The sequence below is a fragment of the Sabethes cyaneus genome, chromosome 3 (assembly GCF_943734655.1).
Source record: "Sabethes cyaneus chromosome 3, idSabCyanKW18_F2, whole genome shotgun sequence".
Taxonomy (NCBI): domain Eukaryota; kingdom Metazoa; phylum Arthropoda; class Insecta; order Diptera; family Culicidae; genus Sabethes; species Sabethes cyaneus.
In genome coordinates, this window is record NC_071355.1 from 123,969,037 (window position 1) to 123,983,424 (window position 14,388).

The window sequence follows — 14,388 nt, forward strand, 5'->3', positions numbered from 1 at the left end:
CGTCACATCACAAGAGGAAAACTGAAATCTGAAACAATAAACCTCTTGTGGGAAATATGGTTTGTCCTGGGTCATGTATGAATACGCGGAGGTAGCACAGAGAACAGACATCTATTCAGGAACAAATTTTTCGGGATAAAATTTCAAATTAAAATCACCCAATATGCTAGCGTCACCACCACTATAGTTTCCCAACTAAATGATTCTTTTGATTTGCACACTGACAACCTTTGGATCCTCTGGCGCTAGTATATATGGACTGTAACCGTTATGCTAGCGCCAGAAGCTAGCTGTTGTGAGTTTAGTGTGGAATTTTATGCGTCTTTAGCGACATCATCACTATAGTTTCTTAACTAATTTGACATAAGTTTTATCCAAGTGGGGACCTTTCACTTGGATGTCTGTTCTCTGTGGAGGTAGGTTCCGAAATAAGTAACATTCATTAAAGATTATTCATTCCATTTTCTCACGTTTTCTTACATGATTTGCCATAGGACTTTTCGGTGTCATGCAGATGGATGTATTTTCCGTCATGGAACGATATATCAATCACGTCTTCATCACTACTCCCCGCTGGAATCCTGGTGTTCCTGCGACTATATCCTATATGCCGTCACCGATAAAAAAAACCCCAGCACTCCTTGTAGTCCGCATCCGGACTGGAGCTTCTACACCACCCCACAATCGGATTCTGGGAATCCGGACTGTAGCAAGTTGGTTTCATTGTACCGAATTGACGACGATAAATGCGATCCACTGTGGATTCTGGACGCCGGAGTTATCGACCCACTAACAATTCTGCATCTGTCATTTGCGCCACGTCAAGCAATAGGCCTTTAAGTCAGGACCCTGGTCGGGATGACTGAATGTCAGATAAACTTAAGCAGATAAAAAGGTTGATTTCTTAAAATTATAATAAGCTATTTCCGTTAGCAATTGATAATGTCCGAACGGTTATTTATTTCGTGGCAGAAGATTGTTTAACAGATTAAGGTGATTAATTGATTTCTTAAAATTATAATAAGCTTATAAAATTATATTTAGAAATATTTAGCAGTGAGTTATTCCCATTTGGTACGGATTCTATATACAAAGGTAGCGAAAAAGCATACATTTACGCTGTGGTGAGAATCGAAAACCTTGATAATATTATTTCGTATTGTTAATTGATATAAAATATATTTATAGTTACTAAAAGATTGTGCGTAGAGCAGTTAAAAAACAAAGTAACAAGCTACGAGAGATACTAAACGTAAGATAATTCGTTAAAATTGTCATCTTAGGTTATATGCAACCAACATTTATAATTTCTAGGTTAATTTTATCGTGCACTTGTGGAATAGTGCTTCAATAATAAATTGGGATCAAAATTAAGGAAATTCTCTCGTTTCCCTTCGTTGATAGAATCAACATCATAAAATTAACGTTTACTAAAACGTTTCGAAAGATGCCAAGGGTGAAATCAAAGAAAGCTTTAAGTGAGACTGATGCTCCAGTGCTGCTGTCTAAAGAGATACCCATTATTGATCCTCCGGCTTCTGTGAAGGGTGCTAAATCGTCAGACAAACGGAAAAATACCGGCACGATTCCAAAATCTGCCAACTCTAAAGCGACTGCTAACGGGAGTAAAAGGCGTGAAACATCTTCTGAGCGGCCCACTGCAACTGCAGCTGCAACAGGTAATCAGAATATCGTTAAATCGAATGTCCAAGGTACTAAAAGTTGTGGACATGATTGCGGTAAACCGGACAATGACGCCATGGTTCAATGCGACCAATGCGATACTTGGTTTCATTTTTTATGCGTAGATGTAACCGAAGGTATAGCTGAAATGGACTGGATTTGTGATAATTGCGAGAAAGCAAACGATACAGCAGGCTTAAATTCCAGACAGGTACACGCTAGAAATAAAGAGACGCAGCATAATATTGCAATGTCAACGTCGTCCCAGAGAAGCTATAAGCTACGAATGCAGTTGGAACAGCAAAAGTTAGAAGAAGAGCATAAATTGGAGGAACAGTTTGCCTTGCGGAGGTTGCAAATCGAGGAAACACTGGCGAAAAAGCGGTTAAATAGTAAATACGACAAGCTATTACAGGCGGCAGATGAGGAAGAATGTGACGAAATCGAAGTAGAAAGTAATCATTCCCGGACTGATAAATGGGTATCTTCCATCGAAGTTCCTGCAGATAAACGTAAATGTTTCGAGAAGCAATCTAAAATATTAAAAGAAAGAGGCGAAGTTCCATATGACGAGGATGACGAGCAGCAATTGATGTCGGTCCCTCACACGGGTACGGTAACATTCGAACCCAGGCAAGGCTCTACTCCGAATAGAACAGGCAGGGCAAGTGATACCCATAATCGAAATTCCGGTGTAGACGTTGGAGACACTTTAATATTAAACAAAAGTCAGTTGGCAGCCCGCCAGGCTGTCCCGAGGGACCTACCTGAATTCAATGGTAACCCCGAAGACTGGCCACTGTTCCTTTCCACATTTAACTCTTCAACAGAGATGTGCGGTTTCTCAAATGAAGAAAATATGCTGCGTTTAAGAAAATGTTTATCTGGTCGTGCATTAGAAGCAGTGCGATGTCGCTTACTACATGCGTCTAACGTATCTGGTGTACTATCCACACTAAAAATGCTTTACGGAAAACCAGAAACCATAATCCACGCTGTCACTGCAAAAATCAGATCACTGCCCTCACCCGATATGAACAAACTAGAAACGCTCGTGAATTTTGCACTGTCCGTTGAGAATTTGTGCGCTACTATAGACGCCTGCGAAGTAGAGGAGTTTATGTATAATGCCTCACTGCGATATGAGCTTATCGAAAAGTTGCCATCGACTCTGAAAATGGAATGGGCGAAGTTTGCGAGAAATATCCGAGTTCCAAAACTCTCCGATTTTAGTACGTGGCTATATTCGATGGCGGAAGATGCCAGTGTGGTACTATTGTCCGCACCCACACAAGGAAAGTCACGCGCGAGTTACATCAACGTTCATGCAGACGCGCCAGTTCATCCGGAGAGGATCGGTAGCACAAAAGGTGTAGAAGCCAGCTATCGGAAAGAATGCGTTGTGTGTAAAGGTCAATGCCCCTCATTAGCGAAATGCAAGCGATTCTGTGAACTGCGCTACGATTCGAGATGGGCAGCGATAAAGGAAGGTCATTATTGTAAAAAATGCCTGCGTCGGCACAAGGGTGTCTGTAGACAACAAAATGAGTGCGGTAGGGATGGGTGTACCTATAAGCATCATCCGCTTTTGCACAACCCACAAGTTCGAATATGGCATTCCCCATCTGATCGTTCCAATCACGGTGTACCGTCAGGAAGTAAACCTCCCGCTTCGCAGTTAGTAAGAAATTGCAACATACACCAAACGGAAACGAATGAGGTTCTCTTTAGAATTGTTCCTGTTACCCTATATGGCAAGAACACTGAGATCCATACTTTCGCGTTTATTGACGATGGTTCTGAATTATCGCTGATTGAAGATTCTATAGCAAACGAGCTAAACCTCGAAGGACCGCAAAAACCGCTGTGCCTTAAGTGGACAGGAGATATTCAACGTTACGAAAAATCATCACGAAAGGTAGATGTAGGCATTTCAGGCCCCGGGACAGCTGTGCATCCTTTGAAAGGAATTCATACCGTACCTGAATTGAAACTGCCAACACAGACGCTTCTGATCGATGAACTAAGGCAAAAGTACCCCCATTTAAGAGGCATCCCTATAGAGTCATATAGAAATGCAGTACCTCGCGTGCTCCTCGGATTAGATCATACAATTCTCGGTAATACGTTGAAATGTCGCGAAGGTGCTCGGAGTGATCCGATAGCGGTAAAGACCCGTCTCGGATGGACAGTTTATGGCAGCAGCTGCAGGAAAGAAACCGTACCTCACTATATGAACCATCACTCTGTGCAAGTCTGCCAGTGCAACTGCGAGATCGATAATGTCCTTCACCGTGAAATGAAAACTTATTTTGCACTGGATAGTTTAGGTATAATGAACCAACCTATGCCAACTCTGTCGCTAGCAGACCAACGAGCTCAGGACTTACTCGTGCAGCTGACAAGACCGTTGGTAAATCAATACGAGACCGGATTGCTGTGGAAATATGAGCGAGTGAGGCTTCCAGAGAGCAAGACGATGGCGCTCAAGAGATGGAACTGCTTGGAACAGAGGCTAGCGAAAGATCCCAATTTGGCTAAAATTATGCAGGAGAAAATTGAGCAGTATGTGGATAAAAAATACATCCGGAAGCTGAAACCAGAAGAGCTTACCACAAATCACCCGCGAGAATGGTATTTACCAATATTTCCCGTTGTAAATCCTAATAAACCTGCCAAAATTAGGATCGTGTGGGATGCTGCAGCGAAATCACATGGTATCTCTCTTAACTCCGTTTTACTAAAAGGCCCGGATCAATTAACTTCGCTCCCGGCGGTTTTGCATAAATTCCGAGAGTATAAAGTAGGCATCAGCGCCGATATTCGTGAAATGTTTCACCAAGTACTCATAAGAGAGGAGGATCAACATAGCCAAAGATTCCTGTGGAGAGCAGATCGGTCGGAAAATGAGCCTAGTGTATATGCAATGCGTGTAATGACGTCTGGGGCATGTTGCTCGCCGAGCAGTGCGCAATATATTAAAAATTTAAATGCCATGCGGTTTGAGAAACAATATCCAGCAGCGGTGGATGTCATCATACGAAAGCATTACGTTGATGATATGCTTACGAGCGTTGAAACAGATCAGGAGGCGATTCAGCTAGCCAGGGAGGTCAAGTTGATACACGCAAGCGGAGGATTCGATTTAAGAAATTGGATCTCTAATTCGAGCAAGGTGCAACGTGCTATGTGTGAGGATAATGTTGAAGAGAAAAACTTGGATTTCGGATTACCCATGGCTACCGAGAAAATTCTCGGAATGTATTGGCGAACATCATCTGATACATTCACCTTTAAACTTTCCCCGCGACACGATCCAGAATTGCTTTCTGGAGCCCGATCGCCCTCAAAGAGAGAAGTATTGAGGACTTTAATGATGATTTATGATCCGCTTGGGCTTATAGCTCATGTGCTAATGTATTTAAAAGTGCTGCTCCAAGACATTTGGAGAGCCGGCATTGATTGGGACGATCTAATTGATGGAAAAATGCTACAAAAGTGGTTGATTTGGCTTAGTATCCTGCCGCTGGTTGAAAAGGTTGAGATTCCTCGATGCTTCAGAGTAAAAACGTCGAAAGATGATGCAAATAATGTGCAGCTACACACATTTGTTGATGCGAGCGAATACGGCTTTGCAGCAGCAGTTTATCTGCGGTTTGAACAGGCAGATGTTATTGAATGTACTCTAGTTGGATCCAAAACTCGCGTCGCACCCCTGACATACTTATCAATACCGCGAGCTGAGTTGCAAGCAGGTGTCATCGGAGTCAGGTTGGCTGCCAACATTATTGAATCCCTAACGATCAAAATCGCGAAACGGTTCTACTGGACGGACTCCCGTGATCTTCTGTGCTGGTTGCAGTCTGACCATAAACGTCATACGCAATATGTGGGAAGCCGAGTCGGAGAAATCCTGGATTCGACAGAAATATCGGAATGGCGTTGGGTGCCCACAAAACATAATGTCGCAGATGACGGAACGAAGTGGCACGGCAAGCCAGATCTTTCATCGAATAGTAGATGGTTTAAAGGGCCACAGTTTCTTCACCGTGCAGCGGATGAGTGGCCATCATTACCGAATCCTATTGGGACAACAGACAAAGAACTTCGTCCTCGTCTATTGCTTCATCTTCGAATTCCGAAACGCATTATACAATTCGAGAAATTTTCTAGTTGGACCCGTCTATATAGAGTAACAGCTACCGTTCTGCGCGCCGCAGACAGATTAATAAATATAAAGCATTGGCGAGTAAACCGTAAGCAGCATAAATTAAGACAAAGTCGAGATGTACACGTGTTGCAACAATGCGAATTGAGTTGCGCTCAATACTGGTTATATAAACAGGCGCAGCTAGAGGCATACCCTGATGAGTACTCATTTCTTTTGGATGCTTCACAGCGAGGTCAACCAATACAGATATACAAACACAGTTCATTGTACAGTTTATCTCCTTATTTGGATGAGCATGGAGTAATGAGAGCAAGTAGCCGCATCGGTGAATGCTCCTACGCTGACCCGCAGTCGAAAAGACCAGTAATTCTTCCGTCGGCGCACCCAATTACACATCTTATTGTGCAACATTATCACTGCAATCTTTTTCATAGAAATCACGAAACAGCCATTAATAGGCTTAATCTACGTTATCGTATACCACGCTTAAGGCAGTTGTATCGCAAATTGCGCGGCAATTGCCAAAGATGCAAACTTGAATCCGCAAAACCAAATCCTCCGATGATGGGTGACCTACCGGCAGCTAGGCTCGCTGCATTCAGTCTTCCCTTTTCGTATGTGGGGATCGACTATTTTGGTCCTTTGTTTGTGTCTGTAGGTCGTCGAACGGAAAAAAGATGGGGTGTTTTAATCACGTGTTTGACCACGCGTGCCGTTCACATCGAGCTTGCGCACTCTTTAAGTGCAGATTCTTGCATCATGGCATTGCGATGCTTCATGGCCAGAAGAGGAGCACCGATTGAAATAATAAGCGATAACGGTACTAATTTCCAAGGTGCATCAAAGGAGTTAGAAACCGCGCTTAAAAGTTTGGATAAAAATAAGTTAATCACTGCGATAACTTCTCCGCATACAGCCTGGAAATTCATACCACCTGCTTCCCCGCACATGGGGGGTGCGTGGGAGAGATTAATCCAATCTATCAAGAAAAACTTGTACGAATGGAACCGAAGTTACCATCCGATGAAGTCCTTAGAAATGCGTTAGTGGAAATTGAGCATACAGTAAACTCCAGGCCGTTGACCCACATCCCGTTGGACGATGATACAGCTAAAGTATTGACACCAAATCATTTTTTGTTGGGGTCATCGGATGGGCTGAAACCATTAGCAGAATTCAACGACAGTGCCATTGCGGTTAAAAGAAACTGGCAGTTGTCACAGTTACTCGCGAACGTCTTCTGGCGGCGTTGGTTAAATCACTATCTTCCCGTCATTACCCGAAGGACTAAGTGGTTTAAAATAGTCAAACCGCTGGCAGTTGGCGATATTGTCATCATCGTAGACCCCGGTTTCCCGCGTAATTGTTGGCCCAAGGGAAGAATTATTGCGGTTAACAAATCCAAGGATGGACAAGTGCGGAGGGCAACGGTACAAACTAGCTCGGGCATTTACGAACGTCCTGCCGTAAAACTGGCTGTGCTAGACATAGGCGTAGAAAGTAGTTCGGATCAGGAGAGACCTCCCCGTACTATGGGGGGGAGTGTCATTTGCGCCACGTCAAGCAATAGGCCTTTAAGTCAGGACCCTGGTCGGGATGACTGAATGTCAGATAAACTTAAGCAGATAAAAAGGTTGATTTCTTAAAATTATAATAAGCTATTTCCGTTAGCAATAGAGGTTTTCCGTCAAAAATTTTTTTTTCACTAAATGTTCGGTTTTGACTCTTAGAAATGATACCCATATAAAACTTTCTTTATTAAAGCATCTAACTACCACAGAGAACAGACTACCAGGTAATTGACAAAAAGTGTGTAAAAGGTTTTTATGTAATCTACGAGTAATCCTTCAATAGAGCACCCCTCGAGTACTAAGTGGAAAACTAAATCTTGATGTCGCTGCCATCGCTGCTATGTAACTCCAGCACAAAGAAATATTGATAAAGGTACATGGATATTTTTTGATACGTTTGGCAAACTATTTCTGGAGGGCGCTACCGACAAATTTTACACACAAAAAATCAATTACTTCCTTCGAGCCTGTTAATCTGTTCTCTGTGTAACTACTGTAAAAATGAAAAACTAAAATACGTATATTTCAACCGGTCACTTCTCGGATGTCTTACATGCCTTTTTGTACCAGTGTCCTCTATTTTCACCACTTCGAAACCATTTGTGCCACTCTTTACTCTTGTGGCAAGCAACAAACGAAATGAAAAAGAAGGTAATCATTAGCTTTTCATTCGTTTTATCCTTTTCACTCTACCGCTGATACACATATGTCAAAAACTATTATGCAATGCTGCCAGAAAATCTGAAAATTTTGATAAACAGTGCAGCCGAAACGAATTTTTTAAAACTCAACATTCGTGATTTGGTGAAAAGAAACTCAACATTCTTGCAATTTGCATTGTTTAAAAAATCGTAGTAAATTCTAGAGTCAACGAAAAAAATATATTTTTGCACCATTGTCACTCGTATTGGGAGTACTTTTGAGAAAAAATAAGAAAAGGAGGGGTATGATCTGACGGAAAACCTCTATTGATAATATCCGAACGGTTATTTATTTCGTGGCAGAAGATTGTTTAACAGATTAAGGTGATTAATTGATTTCTTAAAATTATAATAAGCTTATAAAATTATATTTAGAAATATTTAGCAGTGAGTTATTCCCATTTGGTACGGATTCTATATACAAAGGTAGCGAAAAAGCATACATTTACGCTGTGGTGAGAATCGAAAACCTTGATTATTTCGTATTGTTAATTGATATAAAATATATTTATAGTTACTAAAAGATTGTGCGTAGAGCAGTTAAAAAACAAAGTAACAAGCTACGAGAGATACTAAACGTAAGATAATTCGTTAAAATTGTCATCTTAGGTTATATGCAACCAACATTTATAATTTCTAGGTTAATTTTATCGTGCACTTGTGGAATAGTGCTTCAATAATAAATTGGGATCAAAATTAAGGAAATTCTCTCGTTTCCCTTCGTTGATAGAATCAACAGCATCAAATTTGTACTCTCAAAGTGCTTGGCCTTCGACCTCCACACCGACAAGGCGCTGTTGAGGTACGTTCTGCTACCGGATCAAGTCAGGCAGGACTCGTTGGATATGAATCTGGTGGTGGACATCCAGGATGGTCAGTGTAACGATGCTTTTGCCTACGTGGCCGACGTGTCGCGTTTCTGCATCATCGTTTTTAGTTTGTGTGAGTTCAAAAGCCAGAATATTAGCAACTATTCATACAAATTCAAAATCCTTTCGTCAGCAATTGAACTATTTGGACTTGAACTTCTATTGTTCGGATGGAATATTTCGGATTTCCCTTTCGCCAGTTCATCCTGATGGTTATCGTATGTTTTTTTTTATCATCCAATGTCTAGTTTTACGGCGTTCGAAGTCCCAGTGCCGGTACTAGAAAAAGAATCTAGCGAGATTTTGGCCTGGTAAAACATTTAAACTGATCGGAAGCCGAGACAAGGGTGGTCATTCGTCTACTTTCGAGGTGGCAAAAACAACAATTCAGTTTCAGTTTATCTCTTTGGTCCAGCAGAGCGGCGTTAATTGATGTGATCTGACGAAATCGTTACAATCTGGCTGGTGAGAAGAACTCGTACAAGCTGGCGTACCCGAATGATTTCAAGGTGGACCGCAAAGTAAATTGGTATATACCAGGTATATGACAATGCGAGCTGTCATATACACTTTTCACTAACACATCTATACTAGTTCTGAGATTTCGAGCATTTTGTATGGAAAATTAGTTAATTTTTTAAAAAAATCGTTGAATACGCAAGATTTGTCAATTTTTTTTCTCACAGTTTTTATGTTTATGCTTAGAACATTATTTCTAGCACAGACAAACAGACAAGACACTCGCGATAATTCCATCGTCCAATCAAAAACCACTCATTTTTTCAAAAAAGCATGTTTCGCAACAAGGCCACACCGCGGCGCGCGAGTGTTGCTTTGAGTTTTCAGTATAAAACCATTCTAATGTACAAAACCCTACAGCATAAAACCCTGCAAATACAGCTACTCCGCAACATGCATAACAGAGGGTGCTAGTGTGCAAGCAAAATGTGCAGGACGATGGTTTTTAAAGGATTTTCTTCTATGTGTCATGTCAGTTCGTCAGTGTTTCTAGTATGTATTTTCATGAATACAATGAAGTGCAACATTCCAAATTGCAAGCGGAAATTTTTTCGTCAAAACGGTATCAAGATGTCTCAAAGAAATGTCGTTATATCGCTTTCCTACAAGTAGTAAAACAAAAAAGATTTTTTTTTTGAAATGCTCGAACATGATTGTTCAATAAGCAGCATGAGCAACATTGTTATCCGCAGTAGAATCAATATATATAGAATGCCAGTCTCGCTGTTTTTCTATAGGACTCATTGTGGTAAACATGATGCTAACAATCTGTATCAAGTCTGTGAATCGGGAACTTCATTGTCAAAGTTGCTCATTGTTATTTATCTGTTCTTTATCTGTGCGCTGGTTGGTGCTGTCATCAGTGCGCTCATCCCTGTGTTTTCATGCCAGTGAAATGTTTTTAAACGCTCTTTTTCTTTTCATCTGGATGAATTGAATCTCACAACTGCGTCCTTTCGCACCGATTTTTTTCAGAAATTTGAAGACAGCGAAGTTTTTAATCACATTACTTGGCAGCCATATTTGAAATTTTAAACTGGTTGTCAAAGTTTGACAATGAGATTCCCCTTTTGATGAATCTCAGGCACACACACCTTTGCATATATAATGTAAATACATTATCTGAACATGTGTGATGTTTACCACGCGCACTGCAGCGACACTGGCATTCTATATATATTGATTATACTTTATCCGCCCGCGATATTTTTTGTCTGATTTCTCGTAAGCTTTTAAACACCCTTATTCTGCGAGGCGAGTGACGTAACTAATTTGGAGACTCGCTTTGTCACCTAGGTGACACGGTTTGTCATTTAGGTGGCACGGATGTCACCTAGTTGACAGCACTCAATTCGACTCACCGTGGCGAGTCACGGCGAGTGACAATTGTCGTATTGAGTCACGTGACTCGCAGAATAAGGGTGAAAGTGTTAATTATCTTCTAAGACCGTTTTGTAGCAATCTAAGATTACTTTTTATGGTTTTCTACGTAGTGTTGAGACGGGTAAATTTATGATAAAAAGCTATCATCTTGGAACAGTGACTTCAACTTAAGGATTTTCAAGCAGTAGCACAAGCATCTATTCAAATAAAACTATTTTTTAAAAGAAGACATCAAAGGCAGATATTCAAGAGCATCATGCAAGCAAAATGTTGGATGGAACGTGTTTTAATTTAAGCAACCGTATACCGTATTGATCGTGAAGTATTAGAAACATTAATTCATTTTTCAATTACACATCGAAATAGTTAGTCACCCATGTTCTCAAATTTTTTACGCATAATAAAGAAGGCTACAAGTGCAAATGACTTTAAAATATATTCCTTACATTTCATTGTAAATGTTCAAATATTTCTCTGGAATAATATAGCTGCATTCATTAATTACAATTAATTTAGTTTTAATTTTCATGCAAGTTCCACCATATTTCAGAACTATTTCTTCTTATTTCTAAACACACTAATGCAACCCTCGATGGTCACATACCTGGTATATATCAATTTACTTTGGGTGGACCGAAAGCCGAAGCAGTCGATTTGGGTCATCAGCGATCACCCAAGCAACCAAAAGTTCGAATATTACTTGACACGCGAACTCGAAAGTTCATAATTAGTTCAGATTCAGTTCCGTGGCTGGCTTTCACGCTGATTAGTAGTGTATATCAAGTATATGTGGAACTAAATGCTTTAAGAAGTGCTGCGAGTACTTCATAGATACTTCAAAGCTATTAGGATGCTACATGAAGTTCTGAAGTAACTTTAATTGCTAACAAGTTCTGCGTGTTGCTTTTTTGTTTATATTTCTGGTGATCAAACCAGCAGAACCTGAAACTATTGGAGATTAATTTTTATTTCACTTGAATAAATTTAATCCTCGCACATTTCTAATTACAAATATAAATTAGAATGTAATGCTCTTCATTATTGTGTTGTGTAGCATATGCTGTCGGTATCTCACTACTACAGTTAATTGCCTGGTTCCAAACTTTATGTTCTATAATTAACTCGCGCTGCATAAAGCTGCTGCAAGTTCTAAATCGAACTTTTACTTAACAACTCATTGGCAAAATTCACATCGCTTGTATACGACAAAGGTGACGCAGTGGATCGGTATAGGTTTACAACGCGGAGCACCCGGGTTCAAACCCAACAGCAGGCAAATGCAACGAATATAGAAGTTAGGTAGAAGTATAAAAATAGAACATAGAAGTGCAGCTAAATTTGTTTTTTCTTAGTTTTTGACAGTTTATTTCGAAGCTGCTTAGCGTTCTATGCAGTGAACCCAAGACAGCTTGAAAGTTCGGTTAATTACTTAAAAGTGACGCTGCTTAGCAAGTTATAGATTGATATACATAAAGCTGTTTAACCCTTGTTAGACACCATTATTCGAACTCTTGGTTACTTGGGCAGTGAGCTGACATAAATTTAAAACTAGTGATAATTTATAACTTTTTATTTTCATGAAATTGTTTCGTATTCCGAAAATACAGTTATAAGATATTGCTGATGCAGTTGAACACCGTAGTAATCGACCTGCGATAATCGATTTTATTCTTGTTCTGTGTGTCGCAATTAAGTCGAAAGCGGTGAGCTGTAATCGCACAGTGATATAGCACACAACTTGCGACGTGCAGAACCAAAGTAAATTGATATATACCAGGTATGTGACCATCGAGGGTTGCATTAGTGTGTGTAGAAAGAAGAAGAAATAGTTCTGAAATATGGTGGAACTTGCATGAAAATTAAAACTAAATTAATTGTAATTAATGAATGCAGCTATATTATTCCAGAGAAATATTTGAACATTTACAATGAAATGTAAGGAATATATTTTTAAGTCATTTGCACTTGTAGCCTTCTTTAATTATGCGTAAAAAATTTGAGAACATGGGTGACTAACTATTTCGATGTACAATTGAAAAATGAATTAATGTTTCTAATACTTCACGATCAATACGGTATACGGTTGCTTAAATTAAAACGCGTTCCGTCCAACATTTTGCTTGCATGATGTTCTTGAATATCTGCCTCTGATGTCTTCTTTTAAAAAATAGTTTTATTCGAATAGATGCTTGTGCTACTGCTTGAAAATCCTTAAGTTGAAGTCACTATTCCAAGATGATACCTTTTTATCATAAATTTGCCCGCTCACGTTGTTTGATATATATGCTCTTGTCTCAACACTACGTAGAAAACCATAAAAAGTAATCTTAGATTGCTACAAAACAGTCTTAGATGATAATTAACACTTTAAAAGCTTACCAGAAATCAGACGAAAAATATCGCGGGCGGATTACAATGTTGCTCATGCTGCTTATTGAACAATCATGTCCGAGCATTTTAAAGAATTTCTTTTTTGTTTTACTACTTGTAGGAAAGCGATATAAGGACATTTCTTTGAGATATCCCAAGGAACAATTTTTGCTTATTAAACGTTTCACCGACAGCTTTTATTCAGCACATGCTGTATAGCTGCTTTTAAAGTATATCTAAACACCTCTGTTCAATGCTTATACAGTTGGTTTTGGAGAATTTAAACAGCACAGTGCTGAATATGGACGTGGAAGATGCGTTTGTATGACTGTTAATCAACGTATAGTAAAACGTTTATTCAGTACGCATAGAGATGTTTATTAAACTGCTGCTAATGACACTGAAGCTACGTTTATTCCACAGCAGTTCAATATTTAGACAAGCAAAAAGAATAAAATATGCAGGAAGTAGCTACTGTTATTTTATTTTGTGGGTTTCGTTATTTTCATGTTCACTTTTGTATTCGTATTTTTATAATTTAATGAGAGACTTAGTAGGAAATCGTTGGTTGACTCAAAATTTATCAAGCCTGCCATTTACTTTTTTCATTCATCCGGACTCGAACTTACATCCTGACGATCGGAAGCCATCGACGAACACATCTGAGATAATCTGACAGATGACAGGCGCCGAGTTTTTAGCCGATGTGTATTTACCAGTTTAAGTTTGTCAAGCATGGAACAAAAATGGGCTAAAATACATTTAAGTGCTGAAAAGTAGTTTCTTAAATCATGTTTGGCATCTGCTGTACAAGATTGCTTTAGAAGTATTTATTCTGCACATGTTAAACATTTAATAAACTATGTGTGCTAAAGTATTTCGCTTGTACCACCAGCAATACCAGCAACATAACACACTCACAACGCAAAGTTTTTTTTCTCTTGAATATTGACGACGGTGAGCGGTACTACTGAGTGAAATTCACTGGAAACTGGAAATCCAGAACTTTCGGCTAGCTGCGAACATTGTGTGCGATTGTTCAGTTAGTTAGCAGTGATGTTATTAGTTAGCAGCAGTAGTGATTAGTTAACAGCAGAAGTGGTTCGTGCCAGTACCGCAGA

General features: G+C 39.7%; 1 long non-coding RNA gene and 1 pseudogene across 1 annotated transcript; both read left to right on the forward strand.

The window, feature by feature from the left end:
- Window positions 1–397: 397 nt before the first annotated feature.
- On the forward strand, window positions 398–10,592 carry LOC128740098 (protein yellow-like; annotated as a pseudogene).
- Window positions 1,043–1,412, forward strand: LOC128741761 (uncharacterized). The gene is made up of 3 exons (XR_008412230.1): window positions 1,043–1,124; window positions 1,189–1,252; window positions 1,315–1,412. It is a non-coding gene; the product is annotated as an uncharacterized LOC128741761 (long non-coding RNA).
- Window positions 10,593–14,388: the final 3,796 nt, after the last annotated feature.